Source organism: Lucilia cuprina, chromosome 4, assembly GCF_022045245.1.
Source record: "Lucilia cuprina isolate Lc7/37 chromosome 4, ASM2204524v1, whole genome shotgun sequence".
Classification (NCBI taxonomy): Eukaryota; Metazoa; Arthropoda; class Insecta; order Diptera; family Calliphoridae; genus Lucilia; species Lucilia cuprina.
In genome coordinates, this window is record NC_060952.1 from 100273716 (window position 1) to 100296349 (window position 22634).

Here is a 22634-nt window from a genome sequence, read left to right on the forward strand (position 1 = left end):
TTTAAAACATTTACACTTGCAATATCAAATAAATGTTTTTGTAATTCTTTTTCCTCCTGTCATTACTAACAATTATCTGTCACTCTAGTGACATTTAACCATAAATGAAAGTTACAAAGGAATGTTTTTTATTTGTATACGTGTGTATGTGTGTTTAGAAAAAACATAATTTTTCTAGATTTCCATGTTATAAATGAAATTTGAAGTCTTTACATGAATGTTGGAAAAATGTGGTAATAATCTATTTATTATTGATGCAGGTACTTGTAGGTAAATACATTCATAGAAAGATAATATTTTATAGTCATCTTTCTCCACCTCACTCTCGCTATTCTCCTATACACATGTATATGTGCATGATAGACACAATAGTTAACAGTGGGTTTAAGAAACGAAAATATATAATAATATTTTAATACAAATCAAGTGGTCTTAAAATTAAAAAGAAGATCAGTTTATATAGAACATCTATTATCTTTATTTCCAGATTTATTTCCTGATGAATTTTAGATCGAAGACTAGTAATATTAAGAACACATATACAACATAAATTTTATAAAAAATTTTATATTTCTCTCTAAATTGTACCACTGTATGTCTAGTTTGACATGTGTGTTCATTCGGTTTCATTTTTATCTCATTATATGATGTATTATATGACCATGCGATGATGTTATAATCATAATAAAATCATAACCATATTATATGAGTATAAAATTCTATTATTATTGCAATACAATGACATTTTATATTATTTTATTATGTCATGTTTGTTAACATTTCACTATTGTATTCGTAGTACTTGTGTCTAAATGTATACGTGTTTGAATTATGATATACTATAGTATACTATACATGAATATTACCAACTATATATGTTAAACTATATAACTATATAAATACACCTGTTAAAACCTGGCTGCCAGCCTGTTTTCATACAATAGAATGTCATCTCAGCAGTTTTTGTAATAGACATTGAATCAGTTTTAAAAATTTCTATATATTTTTTACTTATTTTGATACTTTCATATGTGTATTTTATAAACAGAAGAATACAATTGGTTGATGTATTTATAATGAAATCAGTTTAATCAAATAAAATTAATTTCTGTCCTTTAGAAATGCAGGGGAAATTTTTAATATACTCTTATATTATAAAAGATTATAGGTGAGAGGATGGCTTAAGAATGAGATAACAATTGTATAAAATACCTTGAAAAATATAATACAATTGGGTGACACATGTCAAATAGAATTGGTTCAACTATATGGAATAAAATAATAGATCATATTAATACAATTCAATTTTTAATCATTCTCTAGATATTTATTCAAAATAATTATTATTTGGCTTTATATTCTATTGAATTGATTCCTAAAAGAATTATCTTTTTTACTTTCAACTTCGTATAAAGTTTGTCATTCAATTTTTTATTTAAAAAATTTAACTTTTGATCTTATAAATCCGTCTTTATAAATGTTAGACTGTCGGGACTTGACGTAGGCACAAGATTCTAACAATGTCCAATTATATGTATATTGAGTACAACAAAAATTATTAGAGGTTATTTTTATTGAATCAAACAAAATGTAATTAATCAAGTACCAAGCTTTAAGAGTTATTCTCGAAAGAAATAATTCATCAATTTTAACAGTTTTTTAATGCAACAAAAAATTGTGTTTAAATGTTTTTACAAAAATTTAACAAAATCCTCAACATACATACGTATGTAATACGATAAAAAACTCATAATAAATTTATATTTTAATATGACCTCAATTTAGTCTATTCATTTTAATCTATTCAAATAAAACTTTATTTATAAAAAATTATCAAGTTTGACAATTAAAAATAAAACTTTTCTTAAAATTAAACTCAACATATTTATCAAATTAAAAGCAATTAGACAACAACAAATAAAATCATAATACAATTTCAACTTAAAAACGAGAACAGCTGTTAGCGTTATTTGTTATGGGAATAACTAACTACATATACTTCTACATAAGATATACCTCGCTGCACTTTTGGAATTGCTGTCTCCATCAATAAAGGAATCACTTAGTCTAAAAATCTCCTATATTATAATTGCATAATTTACTTTTCAGTAAACTGCTTTTGGGATAATATAAATTTCAAGAGTAAAGAATAAACAATATTAAAGAAGACCTTCACTAGATTACTTTAGGACATTTAAATCAAGACTAATTTCCCGCTTCATTACTGGAGGACTGTGATGTGTTGAATAACAATAATAATAACAACCGAAATAAGTGAAAAAAACAATATTTTAATTCATGTTAACTAAGTCGTTAGTCTCATAAGAAACCATTTTGGATGGTCAATAGCACTTTATAGAACTATTAGGTATTGTTTTTTTATGACTATTTTAACCTAATTGTTTATGGCATATGTTCGCATATTCATCATTATCATCTTCATCATCACCACAATTATTTCAAGTGGTTTTTGTTTTAAATGTTGTTACTGTTACTTTTGCTGTTATAGTTGTTTATGTTTTTATGATTCGTTACAAATGTCATAACAATCATTAATCATATAAATATATACATAAAATAAACATACTTTCATACATACAAATTCACTGCAATTATATTTATAGTTCTAAACAAACAATAAATACAAAAACAGGGCATGTTAGAAAAACAATTAGTTTTGCTTATTTGTTATTGCAAAATATATGCTTATGTATGTTTATATGTAAGTGGATGTGCGGTAAAAATGTGGCTATAGAACCCAATAGTTTTTCAAGGAAGTTAAGTATCCTTTTTAGGTTATTCAAAGCAATTACAATAGAGAAATTTTCATCAAAGAAATTACTTCCTTTAAAAAAAACTCTATCTTAGCTAAAACTATTATTATCACTACTCCACAACAATCAGCAGGGTTTAGCGAACAAACATTAACAACAACCCTGTCAAGTCCTGTGTAAATACATATGTTGTCATATGTGTCGAGTGGACAAACTCAATTGAAAATTGAGGTCATTAGTTAAATTTTGTGTTGGTTGACTTTTTTATGAAAATTTGACACTAAATAATGATGACAAATTATTCAAATTTATAAAAAATACCATAAAATTTAAAAAAATAAATACTTAAATAAATTTTTTATTCCACAGAAACATTTTATGTAGTCAAATGCCTGTAACAATAAATATGAAATAAAAATTACAAAATTAAAAACGTAGTAAACTGATAAAAATAAAGTTTACAAATGGACCGAGTAGAACTTCTAAGCTGGCATTAGTTAGCAGTTAGAAAAACGATTTCCAAAAAAAAAATACTTTTTTGCACCATATTTTTTGCTACGGAAATTGCTTCTTACATTTTATTATTTTTTATAAATTAAAAAGTAATTGAAGGAAATGTTGTTTATATTGTAGAAAAAGAGTTAAAAAAGAATATAATAATTCGGTCAGTTTTTCTATTGCTTTCTATTATTTTTACTTTTTGTTAAACATTAAAAAAAGGAATGGTAAAAAGAAAACGTTTTTTGGTTGCACAAATAAACCTTTAACAGAAAATTTCTAAAATAAACCCAACAAAGAGAAATTTAATTTAATTTCATACAATAACTTTTCGTCTTTTAAATACACAAAAACATACACGTACAAACGCATACATTTAGAAAGTATTTGTTTGAAATTTAAAAGAATTTAAAAGGGGAATAAAAGAGAAAAGGTTCTTTACTTAGTGTTTAAGAAAATGCGTTAAATATTATATTATTTCTAGTATCTCGGTAAATAAAGACTTTAGTTAAATGGCAAACATCATACGTATCAATTTCAGATTCTCTTAAAAGAAAATAAAAGATATCTTCCCTCCCCGAAAAAATAAAACTTTTTATTGTAAAAAAATTAATAGATTTGTTAAAAGGAAAATGTTAAGTAAATGCTAACGTTTTAAAACGTGGCCTATTTTAATGACTTTATTTAATAGGTTTGAAGGTCGGTCGGTCTTGTTTGTGTTTAATTTCTTAAAGGCTTTTGTTTTGTTTACTTCAAATCAACATATTTTTTCAAATTGTTTATTGAATTACAAAAAGGATAAAAACATTTAAAATAAGCACTAGAGTTAATTACAGCATCTGATTTTAATAATAATTTAAAACGTGTTTAAAGCAAATGACCTGTAAATGATATTTTATTTTCGGTATATTGATACTAAATTTGTAGTTAATGACAATGATAATATAATTTTAACCTTTTTGTAAAGCTATTACTATAAAGTATTTGCCATTATCTCTCCATTACTTTTTGAGTCACGTGTTAAATAATTTCTCATGTTAATTTAGTTAATTATTTTTGAAATGTGAAAAAAAGACTACGTGATTACATGATCCCCTAATGCATACATTAATAAACAAACCAACTGCAATAAAGAAAAGCCAGCCAAAAATCGTTGAAATATTTTAATTAATCTCTACAGATCCATTAAATTAATATCTTTGTCTGTGTACTATGACGATAATGATGATGTCATTAGAACATTTAATATTAAGCTCTTTGTAATCTGCTAGATTACTCACGGCTTAAAGTCACATGAGTGTTACATCCGCTTTGGTATGTTACCACTACTAAAACCCAAATAAAATTTACTAAAAAATCATTTTGTATGCTTTGAAATACAAACACACATACTTGAGTTCTTATATACAAACCTACTGTTTGACAACTTCCGTTTTATAAACAACGCACGTTTTTGCAATAAAACAAAAATCCAAAAGCTCAACGATTTTATTATACGCAAAATAAAAAAGGAATAAAAACACATAAAAATACTACTACAAATACTTACACTAACTAGTAGTAGTTGTAGTTGTACTACCAAATAATCATCCTTACCAACATATTTTTGATGAATACAATACTAAATAGTCTTTGCAATGTACTCGCATGTTGTTGGATAAAGTAAAAGGTAACACGAAGAAGGGAAAACAGAGAAAACGTAAAACAACTACCAACAATTTCTAAACGGAAATGAAACTTCTTTTTACTGGTGACAACATCATTTCCGTTCTAAGCAACACAAACTACGACGACCTTTTATTATTTCTCTTTTTTTATTTTACATTTATTTTGCTTTTTTCAATTTTTTACTTATTCTTCATTTGCAGCTGTGTTTTATGTGAAGAGAAGGTGTAATAAAGAAAAATGACAACTCAAATTGCAGTCATTTATAAAAAAGAAAAAAAAAATAACAAATTTAAAGAAAACAAGTGGAAAAAATATGTAGTATGTGTTGAAGGGAAGCGAAGAGCAAACAAACACAGGATAAGGTGAGTAAATTTGAGGTGTTTTTATCTGAAGGAAGTAGACTAAATGGCAAACAACACCTTTTCTTTTGGTAGAAAAACAAATTTTCAAAATTAAAAGGATGTAATTTAATTTTAAAATATTCCCAAATACGCACATAACTATAACAAACAAAAAAGAACTTCATTAAACTTTAAGCAAATTTGAGATAAGAATAATGTAATATTTAACTTTGTAATTTTTTTTTTTTTTTTATTTAGAGATGGACTAGGAAAATGAAGAGCAATGAGAACTGTAGACATTTGTGTTATGTTTGAAGGTTTTAAAAAGGTAAAAGATTTAACGCTTTGGAGATAATGAGACAGATGTTAATGCATTTAACATATTTATGAGTTGAAAGTTTTTTTCTGATTCGATTCGATTACAGGAATCAAAACCTTCCTTATGAAGTTGTAGAAAAAAATAGATAATATTAAACATTTTTATAACTGTTAATAGGTTAAAAAGAAAATCACATATTGGAGTTACATTACGAGCAAGTGTTTGCGTCCTATTAAAATTTTCATATTTTTTTGTTTTAAAATTTTATTTTTAAAAGATTTTAAAAAATATTCTTACAGAAATAAATCCTACAGCTTAAGATTGAACAACATACTATATAGTAAATTAAAAATAATTAAGTAGGGATAGAAAAAATCCTCTTGTTTGCCCTTAATACACAGAAAAGTATATAAATTTTACTGCTATTACGTGCACAGTACAAACAACTATTCTACTTTACCACTGTAAGGCAACTTTCTATGTCGAAAAATAAAAACAACTTCTTACCGCATTAAGATGATAAATTAGTTTATGTAAATAGCGTAGAAAAGAAAACAAAATTGTGAAAACAAACATTTTGTTAACAGCAAAGAAGAGAAACAAAACTGTAAACAACACAAAAAATACATTATTAAAGCCTTATTCCGCCTACTGTTTCAATCTCTACCTTATCCGTTTCCTTACTTTCACGTTCTCTCTATCACCCACCCACTAATGATCATAATTCATAACAAGATATGAGAGTTTAAAAACATAAATTGTCTAAGGTTCGTTCGGTATTGTTTTTATTGCCTTTATTACATTCATATTATCAACTTAAATTCACAATTCTTTTGAAAATGTATTTATTACAATGATTGTTTTTTGCACACAAAGTTAAACAAAATCTTTGTCTCAGTTTGTTATTGTTGTTCATTGTATTATTTATTTTTTACAGACTAACGTTCATAAACTCATTTACAAATACTAATACAAAACACCGGGGCAAATATTAATATAAGCAATACATGTACGTATGTTTGTGTGTATGTAGTTGTATCTGTATTATTTGTTTTTATTTTAAATCCTCGTATGTATTTGTTTGTTTATGTACATATGTTTTGTGAATATATATGTGTGTTTACCGTTACAATAGGCTTGTTAAGCACTTAATGCAAATGACTGAATACAACACATATACTGAATTTGATTCACGGAAATATGCTCCACTTGACTTTTGCAATTTGCATTGTGGCAATTGTTTCCGTTTTATCTTTTTTGTCATTACTTCGTTTATTCTGTTTGAAATACAGCTACCATACACCAATTTCTACCTGCAGTTCATGAGACTGGCCTTCTGGTTATTGTTTTTAATATTACAATACTTAACAATGGTTTTAACCATATAACAAGTAGCTTTAGAATGTTTTTCTGCCTTAATAAAATGGGAGACCATTGACTTAATCAGCACTGACGGTAGTTTAAGTGAAAGTTAATATGAAAATATTACAAACAAGAGCGGTAGTTCAAAAAATTTGCAATACAAACACAAATACCACCATGCGAAAACTAGCGAAATTGGAAATTCTTAAAATATGTATATTGAAATATATAATGAAACAAGTAAGAAGGTATAATCGGGTAAGCCCGTTTATAGAATACTCGATAACAGTTGTTACTGATAATTAATAACATTCAAAGAGAAGCTTCCAAGGAATGTAGGGTCAAATAAATACATATCGTTATAAATTTGTTTAGTATTATTTATACTTATATAAACAACTACGTTTTGTTTTTGTATTTCTGCAAAATCCAATAAAAAAGACTCTATAATTTTGTAATTTATCTTTTAAATAACACTAAATCTAAAATAAGTCGACTAAGCCACGCTGAAACTGAATCTAATCTCATGACATCTGGGATTTTCGATGGCATAAAACAATTAATGCAGCTCAATCTTTTAGAAAAGTTTATATTTCACCATCACATCACATATATTAATAGATTTCGAAGGAATTTCTATTAACTGAACAGCTAGGATAATATTCTGCGGGCAACTGGCCACAGTAGTACCAGATTTTCTGGTGCTCTGTTTCGACTCCAAGTCAAATCATTCCAAGGATAGACAAAGGATTAATAAAATAATTAAAGATTTGTTTGCTGAAAATGTTTGGGGTCTTCAGAAAATTATTTTCTATAGACAAACGGACATATCTAAAACACATTTTCTATAAGGAGATAGATTATTTATCTATTGTTGTAATATTTGACTAATAATCAGTCTCTCCTCCACTAAAATGATTTAAACCAATATATACAATAAAATTGTCAACAAAAATTTATAAATTTCCTTTAAATCACTTACATTTCCCAAACATATTGACACGTTTTTCCTTCCGTTGAATTACGTTTTTTTATTTCAATTCACTCACATACACACTCAGTCATCAAAATAAGAAGAAAAATGAATTATATTTTTATATAAATGGCTTTAAAAATCTAGCAAAATAATAATGTTGTGTGTGTTTTTTAGCCTTAAATTTTGTGGTCTAGCATTTTATCATCATCTAGTTATGTTCATTTTTTTGTCTAGTTTGAATAAATAATTTTCTTATGGAAATAATTTTTCATGTCATGTAATAAACAATAAAAATATTAATGATTTAACAGCAGTTATTTTATTTATGCAAACTACTGAATATTTAATTTTATTCAAACTATTAGTTATAATCTTTTTTTGTATAATTTTTTTTAGTTGTAATGTTTATTTTATTTATTAAAATGGATAAAAATGACTGATGAGTGTATAATTGTCACGAGTTTGGTAATTTATTCCAATGCAGATTATTATTTAATTGTTAATGGAAGGCAAAAAAAAATACACGTTTTTATTAAAATGATTTATATTTTGTAAAATCAAAATCGGTTAATATTTTGATAAATAAATAATGTTATATGAAAAAATCCTTTCTTTTTCATATAACACATTTTTAGTTAGTATAGTTTTTATATTATTATTTCAACTATAAAGCTTTAAATTCCACTAAATTAATATTTATTTACATAAATTTTATTTATTTTGCATATTTATTAGATGTGAATAAGTAATGCTATATTTACACATGTTGTTATTTGATTTCATATAAATTTTCTATTTACTCACAATCCAAATTATTTTGTTTATTTATTTAAATTGTTTTTAAAAATTCCAAATAATTTTATAAATTATATAATAAATACAACAAACAAATTGATTTAAAGAAACTGATTTTTTATATAAATATACAATTTGTGTATTCTTTTACTAAATTAGAAACCACACTGGGATTATTGTTTTCATAGTCAAAGTTTCTAATGAATAAATTGATTTTAAATATGTACTATCAAGTTTTACGTTTGTTCGTGCTTATCAATTTTTCTTTAAATCTATTACATAATACAATATAACGATAACATTTAATTAAATTGATTTGTCAGTTTAAAGATGATTAAATGGCAATAAATCAATTTTAAATTGATTTTAAAAGTTTTTTTTTATAATTTTAAAACCATTCTATCATTTTATAATTACAACATACGTATGAGTGATATGAAATTATTATTAATTAAATATTAAGTATACGTACTCAAAATGTTCTCCTTTCTACATAAACAAGAGTTTTTGATATTTACAAAATGCAATCATGAATAAATTTATTAAGTATGCTGAAATAATATTGCGTTTCATTTAAATTGTGCAACAATATAATGAATCTGTACTCAATTTGCTGTTTCATTTTAATGAAACAAATTCAAAGTGCTTTTATTTACATATTTACTGTTTTAAGATATTCCATCTCAATTCTCTTTATTGATGTTTAAACATATTTCATTTTAGTAAATATTCTGATACTAACTTTTGCGTTTCAATGGTCATTAATTAATCTAAATTGAGATTTTAAAATGTATAAAATTAAATTGATTGAAAACTTTATTCATTCGTTTTAGGGGGATTAAGCCCCTTTACAAAGGTCATGTACATTCCGTTGGCTACTTACAATGTCATTTATAACACTAAAACTTCCCTGTTTAGAAAAATAATGTATTTTGTTTTCTACCCCTACAAAACGAAAAGGAAAAAAAAAATTAAGAAAAATCCCAACAAATGACCGTTACAAACAGATTTCAACCAAAAGTTAACAAGAATTTTTTTAAACAAATACTTAGCAAAAAGAGAAAAACATCAATATGAAAACCTAAAAGTTGTTGAAACTAAACAGCAAATGTTGGTTTCAAGTAGTCTGCAACTAAATGTATAAAATTGAGATGAAAAATTGTTAAAAGACGAGTATTTCAAAAAAAAATACTTACATATTTCTAGAAAGGGAATGAAAACATTGCTAGCAAGACGCAATGGGTAGAGTCAAACATGTTTTGTATGTATGTTGGTACTTCAAAATTTCTTAAATTTTAAATAAATGAAATGTTCTTTAAAAACTCTTTAAAGTCATAAAGAAGTTAAGACTAAAAATTGTGTACACCACATTTTAAATCAAATCGTTTATGTATTCACTAGATGTTAATGATTGAAATTCCTGTAAAAAAAACTTATAAATTTAACTTTAACTAAAAGTCAAGTCGGATTGACTTTATTGATTTATCAGTTTGCTATTTGAGATCCCTTGTTTGGTTGTTGGGTACCATAACTATAACTTAAGCTGCCGTTGTCAATACTTATAAATATCTTTTGTATTAATGTACAGTTTGGTTAACACAAAAATCATATAAATCTTTTATTTGTCAATCTGTTTTTTTTTTTTTTTTTTTGTGATAAGAAAAGCTTATCGTTGTAACATTTTGGGGCAATTAAATGGCCTATACAAAAGTCAATATGGCAAAACAAAGCAACTAAATGCTATCAACAAAAATGCCATTGAAACCAATTTCTTTCATTTTAATTTCTTTCACATCCACTCCTTGTTTCTTAAATAGGAGCAAAATAAATAAAATAAACAAAAATCAAAATGTATTTATCTATAATGATGACCTCCTCACTTTTGGCCTGCTTTAATAAATGTTATTGGAAAATGTTTATAAAATGTGTTTGGTTTTTTGAGATTCTTCTTTTGTTTTGGTCTTTTTTTTAGTTTATTTATGCTTTGTTTTTATAGGACCTGCGTAACCCAACCCTAACAAATAAGAATGAAAAAAAACCTAAACACTCGTTTATCCTTTTTAGCAAGAAAAACAATAACAGGAACTACAATAACAAAAGTAGTAGTAGCAAAAAACGTTTTAATCCAATTTACTTAGCCATGACCAAATCGTCTTAAGTTTTCTTTTTATTTATTTTTCATACACATACAAACATACATACACACATACTTTCTTTCAATCTTTTTTGGGCTTTTCAAACTGAAATGTTGGTTTGAATGTGTAGCATAATATGAATAGAAAATATTGCATATTTACACAATATTTTTTTAAAGGCCATTTTGCAAACAAAACATAAGAACAATCATCTAAAATAACAAACAAAATAACGAGCCAAACCAAACAAACAAAAAAAGGAAACAATATTCACAAAATACACACAATAAATAAAAACATAAAAGTTATTAAGAGAATTGGTTTGGAAATAAAACAAAAAACATTAAATACACAAGAAAAATATTAATAAAATAAATAAAAACAACAAACTCGCATACACTCATATAATGCAATCAAGCAAAAGAGATTCTTTCGACTAACAATGAACAAAAAACTTTAATTGGTCTACAAAAGAACGATTAGATGCCGATATTGTTTTAGATATTTCTTTTTATTGGCAATGAGTAATTTTTTAAAGAAATTGATTTATTAGGTACCTTATTGTTGAGTATTATAAAAACTTAAAAATTTGGCCATAGTGCACGATGAAATGATATGAAATTCGTTACAAGCTTTATAAGAACCGACATCTCTCCTTTAAATTTCATAAGGATCTGTTCATAAACGTCATAACCTTTATAAATTCAATAAGTACAATTTGTAAAACGAAAAACGAAAAAGTACGTAAAGATGAAGAACAAAAAGTTTCAAAAAATCACTTTTATAGATTTTCATTCTATCATAATGCCATTTATATGTCTGATTATACGTTTCAAATAACATATAGCGGGGAATAAGCTTTATTTCATTTTCCTAGGATCAATGTAATAGAAAATTCCAAAAGTACTTTTTGAAAAATACCAAAGAGTCCACTAATATAGATTATCACATATCCCATGCTTAATTTTATGTTTTTATGTTCTATGTTATAGGAAACTCAAAAAAATACATTTTGAACAGTAAACAAATACCGGAAAGTCCCTTTTTAAAGGTTCTCATTTACTCACAGTTCAAGTTTACAATAAGATGCTATTTTTTGTAAATGTCCAAGAATGCACAATAGAAGTAAATTTTTTATGAAAATTTCAGATGTTGTGTCAGATTTTTGCTCATATCTTTATTATTTGCGGACATATTGGGAATAATATTATAAAAATTTTAACCAAGGTGAATGGTATAAAAATTAATTGAGAAAAATTATCAATAAAAGAGTCCCTATTCCTTGATGCTCATATTTATTAAACGATGATGATAATTTCGAAAAGATCTGTGGAGTTCAATTCGCATAAATATACCAGGATCTTAAACAATTTAATAAATTTGACAGTATATATTAAAAAATACTATATAAAATCAACGTTGTTACGTGAGCCCAGGTTGCATAAGTAAATAAAACAAACACAAACAACTAAATAACGTTAATTAATACCAAATACAAGTATAAAAACCACTTATACAAACAGCCACAAACAAAAAATAATAAAATCTCACATTAATTCAACCAAAATTCTATTTGGCCTGTAACGCAAACAATCGTTTGTTTAAAGGAAGTTATTAAACGTTATCATTAATTTCTTTGATAAATACTTAAAATCCCATTATTTAAACATAAACCATTTATTTATTTATTTTCTTATATTATCTTAACATTTTCGCTTTTTTTTGTTTGTTTTTGCCATCTTAAGGTTTCTGGCTTCCATTTCTTTACACAACTATGAAAAATAAATAGACTGTCATGTTTATACCGATGATATTTAAGAATACATGTGTGTTGATGATGATGACGACGATAATGATATTTTAACATACAAACCAGCCCAATAAAAAGAGGAACCAAAAAAATACATAAATGTGTAAATAAAAATAAAATCTGCCAAAAACCATTAAAATGTAATTAGAATGTATTACACACATCATTACCAAATACAAATGCAAGAACAAGTGTATTAACACAAAAATATGTATATATGTAGAAAAATGGAGAAATAATGTTTTTTTTCTTTTTTGAATTTCCACTCATTCGAAATATAAAAATATTTAAGGCCTTAGAGTAAAAAAAGGAATATAAATATATTTTTTTATTTTGCCAAGTAGCTGTATTTGAAAACCCCTTGTTGTCTTTATTGTTTGAGTTAGTCCGTCGGTTACATATACAGACAACATAAATCGAGATAAGTACGTGTATGTGCCAGATTCAACAGACATTAAGACATTTATTGAGTACGTTTTAACGACTCTTTTGTATGACTGGTAGAGTACAGTGTAGTACATACATTCCCTTTTACATGCTTACACAATTCCACAGAAGAAAATTTCAAGGCATGAGAAGAGAACCGAAAAGATGGTAGCATAAAATATGCCAAGAATTTTAAAGAACATTTAATAAGTATGTAAAGAAAACAGACCTAAAATACAAATCTAATAAATCTAAAATTAGTAATTAGAAAACTTAAAAATCGTTTATTGTTTTATCAAATTTTGATACACATATATTTGTACGTTAAGAGTGTTTCTACTTGTTACCGGTCAACTATATATAGACAATGGTTCTTTTTTTAATTTTGTACTTTATGACCTTATTTATTTAACTCATTTTATATTTCAGCTAAAATATTTATTTCCTATATTCTCTAGCAGAGAAATTATTTAGCACTTAAAAAAGACTAATGTATAATTTATATTCTCTAACCTAATTTGTAATATTTTTTTTATTTCTTGGAATAAAATAAATTTTTACTTATATCTAAACACTCTCTAACTTACAAATGTATAATTATCCCCAGATATTAAGGAAATTGAATCAATTAATTTACAAATGAGTCAAATCTATGATTGACATACATTAAACAGAATAATTACAGCACATATGTATTAATGATGAAAATGTTTGTAGAAGAAACACTTACCAGTGATATTCAGCAATTTGTTAGCAAATTTAAAATTTGTGTATGTTGTAGTTTTATCTGAAATAACAAAAAACAAACTTTTAAACAATATTTACATACCACAAACATGTCTTTTATTACGTAATAGTGATTTTAAATAGATTTTTTATGTAAACAAGATTTATTAATTTATTCACATTTGAACTTTCACACCAAAACCAGAACTAATATTTTAAACACGTACACACAACAATCTTTCTAAGTCAAATGTCAAACAAAAACTTCAACATTCTTTAGCAGGAGATGTCATATGGAAATTTTTTTTTTAAATTAAGTTTTGTTCATGTTTAAACAACATCTTATTTCACAGAATGCTTTTGTATTTTTTTTCTAACATACTTAAAAGTTAATTGGCAGTAAGACCATGTAGAGATTAGTTTATAATCTTTTAAACAATCATCATTAGTTTCCATTTCCTCATCGTTTATTGAGTTTTTTATACAACTTTTCTTATTTATTTTTTTTAATATAAAACTGGATAAAATGAAGTGTTTGTAATTTCCTTCTTTTTTAAAAGAAAATTTTTAGCAAGCAAACAGTAGAATACAATGCTACACAATTTTATGTGTTTTTGTTACATGTTTTCTGTTTATACACCACTTTAGTGGAAAGGGTATATTAGGTTTGTGCTGATGTTTGTAACGCAAAAAACTATTCAATTAAATCGGTTAAGGCATGTCTGTCTGTACACTTTCTTACTTGTTTTGTGTAGTTTTTATACCCGTTTTCGTTTGAGTCATTTCTAGTCTTAAAACATTATCTTATTTTAAAGCTGACAACTCAACGGTTGCCATATATAATCGACCAATAAGTAATGTTAATCCATAAACATATTATTATCATACAATTTCTCAGACAATTAGATGCAATTTGTACACATATTACCAAAACTAACAATATCAATTTTAGAGAAACCAAAATCTCTCTACAAAGATCATTTCTCAACTCACCCTGTCCCTACTTTTTCGAATTCTCTAGAGCATTGATCCAAACCCCTATCCTGAAAATCAGCATAAATCACTAAATCTTGGTAATAAATTAAAAAAGGATAGAGCTATGAAACCATAAGTTGACAAACAAGATCATTTTCTAAAATTTATCATAAATTTAGAACACAAGCTTGTATGCTGGGCATATAAGATTCGGTATAGAGGAATTTAATACTATTACTTGTTTTATGTGTACATATATGTAGTTGTTTTCTATTTATATTTTCTTCTTGCTGTCTTTCCTTCCTTTTTGATTTTCTTCACCATATTTTTGTTGTTTGTTGATTCTGGTATAAATAAAGTATATCTCTTGAGTCCAATTGAATAAAAATTTCATTTAAGCAAACATTTTTTATTACTTACATGCATATATATACAATTTACTAAACAAACTCCCACAAATACATCAAACATTTACACACATATAAACGCACATATGTTGATGTATCAATTTAGTTACAACTTTTAGCACACTATGGCAAATAATTACAAAAAGTGGAGAAAAAACCAAAACGAATAAAAAGTGAATAAAATATAATTTAGCCAAAACAGAATCTCTAGCGGAATTCTAACTCACAACCAATAATACTCAATACTCTTTAACAAATTTAAACCTATTCATCCCATTATGCAAAGCTTAAATAAAATATCTTTTTTCACTATTTTTTATATACAGACATTTTTATAATATTCATTCTACTTTTTCTTCATTTTCAAGAGTAAAGTTTAATCAATGTGTTTTGTTTACTCATTGTACTGATATTGTCTTTTCGTTCATCTTTACATGTAAGAATATGTGTCATTTTATGTGAGTGTATATGTGTGTAATATATCTTTGTGTTAATATGAATGTATTGGGTGTGATGTGTTTAGTCATTCATAAGAGACTGAACATATATGAAATTCATTTAGTTGTTCCTTAATTCTGGTTCATTTTCATTTAGCTTTCGCCTCCTTTGGCCTTTAACCGACACTAACCTATTTATTTACGTAGATTTACACTAGGGAGTTATTGAGCTATGTAGTCATAGAGCATTTTATAACCGAATTTGTTAATAATAGCCAGTTTTATTAACTATTTAGGACAATATAAAAACTACAGAGATAAATGTATAAATTTTTATACCCTACACAACTATAGTGGGGAGGTTATTATATGTTTGTGCTGATTTTTGTAATACACAAAAATATTGGTCCAATACCTTAAAGTATACCGATCGATTCAGATTAATTTTTTGAGTCGATTAAGTCATGTCCCTCCGTCTGTCCGGCTGGCTGTCCATATAAACCTTGTGCGCAAGGTACAGCTTGCAATTTTCAAGATAATTTGATGAAATTTGGACCAAGCTTGTTTCTCATTGACAAAACCTATTGAAAATGGTTAAAATCGGTCCTTTATTTCACCTAGCTCCCATACTACTGTACCTTCCAATTTGGACTTTTTATGCCATAATTACGTCAAATATTCTATTATCTCTCTATATAACACAAATAAGTTTTATATAAGTATAAATGACACTGCAGATTTTGGTAATGATCGGCCCTTATTTGACCTTAGCCCCCATACAAACCCCCCTTCAAAAATGTCTTAAACGTCTTGATTTTTAAGCATTTCTATCGCAATGAAACTCAACAAAACTAACTGTTTTTTTAATATATCTTTTTCCAAAATATACGGAGGATCAGCCCATATTTGACCTATATAAAGCCTTATTTAGATTTTTTATCAATAAATTGCTTAAAAACTTTGAAATTAAGGTAAAATTCAATATAAAAGTTTCTTTATGAAAAATAAAACATTTTAAAAATATACTCATTGTATAGGGTATTATATGGTCGGACATGCCAGACTATACTTTCCTACATGTTTTTTTTTTATAAAATTTAGTTTATTAAAGGTATGTACATATAAAAGAATTTATACGTATATATTATTAAAATTTGTGTATTGAAAAGTCATTAAAATATAAAAAATACACAACAATTATGATAGTTTTTACATTTATATATTTATTTAGCTTATAATAATATAAATCATTAATAAGCCTATTGAATATCAAAATCGAGTTAAATTGACATTTTGTACACAACGTTTCTATGCCATTTATTATGAATGCAATGAGAGAATCCTTTCAAAATGTCAACAATGTAATATAATTAAAAATTGTTTATACTTTGGTATGCTTTTTGTATTAAAGTAACAAACAAATGTTATTCAGTTGCAGCTTACAGAACAATAACTAGAGACTACAAAAAAAAGAAACAGTACAAAAGATTGCTCTAATGTCATCTGAAAAGTAAAAGAACGACAAAAAATTTTATCATCATTTATATATACAAATATACATGGCTAATGCGACAAGTACACAAATTCACATTTTCATAAAATGAACATTAGAGTGGCACTAAAAATGGTAAGTTTAAAATGAAAATTCAAAAATTAAAATCAAATATTAAAAAATTATAAATTTCTTTATTATTTTATTTTAAAAATCTAAATTCTTGAGTTTTTATATGTGTATATCTAATAAATAATCTCTAAAATAGAAGTCATCCTAATAAATAATACAATAAAATTTCAAAGCATATTGCATATGAATTATTATGATGTTTTTGTTGAACACAACAAACATACATACATATGTATATGCATTTGTATAAAAGCTAGGGATTTTTTATCTGTCTATTTAAGAGGGAATAAATGAAAGTAAACCAGACATTCACACTCACAAATACATGCCATGCTGGATTCTATGTAATAAACGTTGTAGTAAAAACTCATATTCATCTGTTGTTTTTATGTAAATAGATTTTTTTTATTTTTCAAGATTTTTTATTATTCATTTTTATACTAACAAAAATCATTTTAGAATAGAATAGTTAGCAAGTATGTGTATTTGTACGCATGTAAGTGTGTTTGGTTGTTCATATGATGTTGTTTATGTGTTAAGAGAAAAGGATAACAAAGTCAACTTTTTTGTCTAGTTCCTTTATCGGCTACAATATCCAGAAGAGAAAAAAACAAGAAACACACACACACGAAAATTAAAAACCGGAAAGTTACTGCAGTGCAGCATTAGATCCCTTTAGTTTAAGTAAAAACAAATAGTAAACAAAACAAGAATGGACCAACAAATAAACTATGAGAATGAAAAGTTTTTACTTTTACTACAATATACATACATATATATGTATGTATGTATGTATGTATGTATGTATGTATGTATGTATGTATGTATGTATGTATGTATGTATGTATGTATGTATGTATATAAATATGTAATACGTAAGAAATAGTGCTCATGCATACATGTTTGTATGAATGTTTAGATGAATGGTTGTGTAAATTTGTGCAGACGCATAGAATGAAACTAAAATATATTTAATTTTACATGTGGGTCAGTATGGTACTTAATGCCCAGTCAGTCACTGCTGTTACTCATACTAAATATGAAGTTGTTTGTTTGTTTGTCATGCATATACATGTGTAGTAGGTGAATAAACGAGGGTATACTGAAAAGTTTTTATATAAAAGGTAAATAATAATAACCGTCAGTTTGGTTAAGGACTAACTAACGAACTAACCGTCAGCTTTCAACTTTATAATATAATATTTAAATTTTTAAATTTAGAAGTTACTTTTGTGTTTATTCTCGTATACATACATATGTATAACTGTTTTGGCTGCTAAACATTTGTATAGAATAGATTTTACTTTCGTTTTTTTTTTTTTTTTTTGTTGATGCTAATGTTTACATTACTTTACTCAGGTAACAGGTTGTTTATGTTCACGTATAATAAATTGAAGAACAATGTAAACACTACATGTTTGTACCGCACACATATACAATTTATATTACTTTACATTTACAAATGTATACACGTATGTTGTTCTTACTATTCGAGACATGTTTTATGGAAATGTTTTTGCTTTGTTTTTATTTTTGCTTTGGAAAACAACAGCTGAACAAAATAGAAAACAGACAATACAATTTTTTAAATAGAATTTAGATGAATGTTTCTGCGGAAAGTGCCATTATACTCATATTTAATTAGCTGGCACATCTAACTTTTGATAATTATTTTTGTTTCTATTTTATTGTTTCGTTAACAAAATTTGATAAACTTTTTTTCAATTTCTCAAAAATTCCGTAATTTTGAGCGTATTGTGGTAAAAATAATAAATTTTTAGACTCTTCCCATAACTCAAAACGTTTTTTTAATAATTTTAAAATTTTTAAAATTTTAATCATTTTTAAAATAATCCTAAAAATTCTAAAATGGACCATACCAAACGCCAAACTACTATGACAATTTTAACCCCTACATATTTCGATAAAAAGCGAAAATCATATGTCTCTGCAGTCCACAAGAAAAAATTATTTTGTAGACCAAAAATACTCTACAAAAATTGTAAAATTATTTTCCCTTAATCAGCTTAAAATTACGGAATTTTTAAGACCCATTTCAAAATAATCAAAGATATTTTATTTTTCACATATTATAGTGAGGTCTGGATTTTCAATCGCTGGTAAAGAACTAAGGACCTTTCAGTACATTAATACCTATCGATGTAGAGGTATTCCTACATGAAATTCTTAAAATGACTTGGTCGTATGAGTTATTTTTATTTTATAACAAATTGCCTATATTATTCATACGGCATGAGGTGCCCCAAAATAAAAATTCCATTGTTTACAATATTGAGAGTCTTTTTGTAAATTAAAGAAAATTTTATTTCTTGCTGATTTAAGCAAAAAAACACAAAAAAATATATGCATGCAACAATAAAATTTCACTTTTTTATTACATACATATTTATTTCCATCATAAAGTAAAAAAAAACTTTAAAGTATTTATTTTTATATAAATTTTTCTTTTTATTTGATATTTTTTGTTGGAATTTACATAAATTTAAATGTGCCATTATTTGTTTGTTGTCACATTGTTTCTTTCATACAGATATAGCAACAACTGAAACAAAGATGGTATGTATGTTCAACAGCAACAAAAAAAAACAAACATATAAAAACTCTTACCAACAGAGACAAGTAAGAGATGAGAAAGAGAGACTGAAATTCAAACAGTTTTTCTCCAACATATTTCACTTTAACATACCTTTAGGGTGGAATAACAGTAAATATGTAAAATAACAACAAAAAATCTCTGAGAAAAACAATAACAGCACCAAAAACAACGACGACAACAACAAGTAGAAATGCAAATGAAACAACATCAAAAGCAAATGACTTTTTAAAAGAAGAAAATAAAAAAAGTATAAAAAACAGCAATGAAAAATATACAAATATTTATATATATATATATATATATATAATATATATATTATATATATATATATATATATATATATATATATATATATATATATATATTATATATATATATATATATATTATATATATATATATATATATATTATATATATATTTTGTACATGCTATATATTTATGTATGTACTTATTTTCACGATTACATACATATATATGTATGTGTGTGTGTTGTGTTTACACAACAAACGGATATTCAAAAAATACTTTAAACTTAAACTTATGCCAACAACAAAGCAACATTTTTTAAGTAACAACATCCATACAAAGTAAACAAACCGGTTACCCTGTTTCCCCATTTTTCTGTTGCGCCTTGCAATGTTGAAAATTCCGTAAAGAGATTTTTTTCCTTTTGAGTTTATATGGAAAACATTGCTTCAAATGAATAAAAACAAAAGTATTTTGTTTTTAATGAACAGTGTTTGGAGATTGAAGATAAAAATTGCAGATAAAGATTATAGTTTAAAATATTCAGCTTCAATTTGTTTTTATACTAAAATGAAAGTTTCGAAAATTCGAAAAATCATTTGCCAGAATGTTAATGATTTAACATGATTTGCATTAGAATGATGGAGAGAGAATTGTTGCTGCAATTTAAAAATACAGCATATTGGTTTAAATCATATTTTTTGTGCAAAATTAATAACAATATATTTAAACTCTTTAAATTTTAAGATGAATCATAGGCATAAATGGGTATATAAGAACAAATTTACAATTTATCAAAAATAAACAATTTGGTGGGTATTAATCCATTAACTACAACTAAAAGTACTTATAGTTATAACACAACATCTTATATTTTGGAAGGACTTGTCGGATACGCGAAGGATCTATTTCTAGCGTGACGTTATTTGCTGCGGATGCTACTGCCCGAACTAATAAGTTAGTTTTTATTTAAACATGTTTCTTTTTTGTTATTTTCCATTTTATTAGAGAGAAATTACGAAAATACGGACCTTTAATTCCTTGCAAACACCATGGATATGATATAAAACATGTCTGACATTGTATCAAATATGCTACAGTTAAAAATAATTCCAAATTAAAGTTCAGAGTATAGTCTATAATGCATTTTAGACTATACTGTTCATGATAATCTAAGAGGAAAAACATTTTCTTTTATTCCTTCTTACAAACAGTTGAAAAACATAAAAATTTGACAGAATTTCTTCACTTTAAATATAAACATAAACATATATAATTATAATAAGAATAACAGCTATTATCTCAAATACCGATTATCATTTAACCAGTAGATATACTACAGATTAAAATAGTTTTTATATAAAAGCTGTCAATTTATCTTTGAGAAAAGAAATAATCACATATTGAGAAAACGGGGGTAAATCTTTAACTAGCTTATAAGTTTAAAAGTAAGCTGAACATTTACTCCTATATTTGTTCAATACATTTTTTCTTCGTATAACTCAGGGGCATATTTTTGTGTACAAAATACGCTTGTGTCTGGAACTCACACAAGTTTTTTTTTTTTTACATAGAACTGATGTCAGTCACTGGTAATAATACATCTAATATTTATAGCAAATATCAAATGCACCAGTATAGTTCTAAGTATTTATAAATGTGAAATTGTGTTATACGCAAGAGGTCGCCAAACTTAACTATAAAATATCGACAGAAATAAGCTAAGTTGTCTAAGATCAATAAAAAAAATTATCAATAAATGGATTTTACTTAAAAACATCAGATTATGTCTGAGATGTGCATAAGGCATGATCTCTTTTTGTCAACCACTTGTCTCCATGCGTGTGTATGTAAATCAATTTTTTATTGTTGGTTATGAAAACAAACAAATATTTTTATTTTCTATATATTAAACTGCAAACATAAAATAAGCAAAATTTTATCATATTCCTTGGGCATGTATTGCCTTTCCTTTTTTTTAGTTACTTGAAGTATACAAAAATATTAAACTACACATTCATAAATAATTTTAAAGTCACACATGTTTGTCTCCAAACATCAGCCAACGAAGCAACCAACCCGTAGCAAAAGATGAATAAATACTCTAATAAAATAAAAGCATAAATTTAAATGTTACATTCCTATTTTTTTCGTTTTTAGCAGATTTTTCCTTTGGCTTGTCATTCTGCTTGAAGTGGTAACATTTGTTTTTAGCAAAATATAAAATATGTATATTTTTTTAAATTATTGAATCTTCTTATTCTTTTGTTAGATTTTTTGCTGTGAGTTTGCATATTTTTTCGTAATATCCCTGTTTACTATCCCCTCCTGCCCTGTTTTGGGTTTGGCAAACTCTGAACATTGTTTTGCATTTAAAATAACAAATATGCCCTTAAGCTTTAATATTTTAACAAGAGCAGCAGTAGCAGCAGCACCAGCAACAGAATAAAAAGTTTTTTAAGTGTTGAAAATATTTTATATTTTAATATTTTTTGT

The 22634-nt window shown here is 25.7% G+C and overlaps 1 protein-coding gene across 7 annotated transcripts in view; it reads right to left on the reverse strand.

Moving 5' to 3' along the window:
• Positions 1–22634, reverse strand: part of LOC111690256 — a 76390-nt gene that overhangs the window by 29874 nt on the left and 23882 nt on the right. For 6 of the 7 annotated variants that reach the window (XM_046949619.1, XM_046949617.1, XM_046949614.1 and 3 more), the window contains one exon: positions 13835–13891. The exons of the other annotated variant lie outside the window; for it this stretch is intronic. The gene's annotated coding sequence lies outside the window, so the exon portion shown is untranslated. The remainder of the gene's footprint in view (positions 1–13834; positions 13892–22634) is intronic. 7 annotated transcript variants of the gene reach the window in all.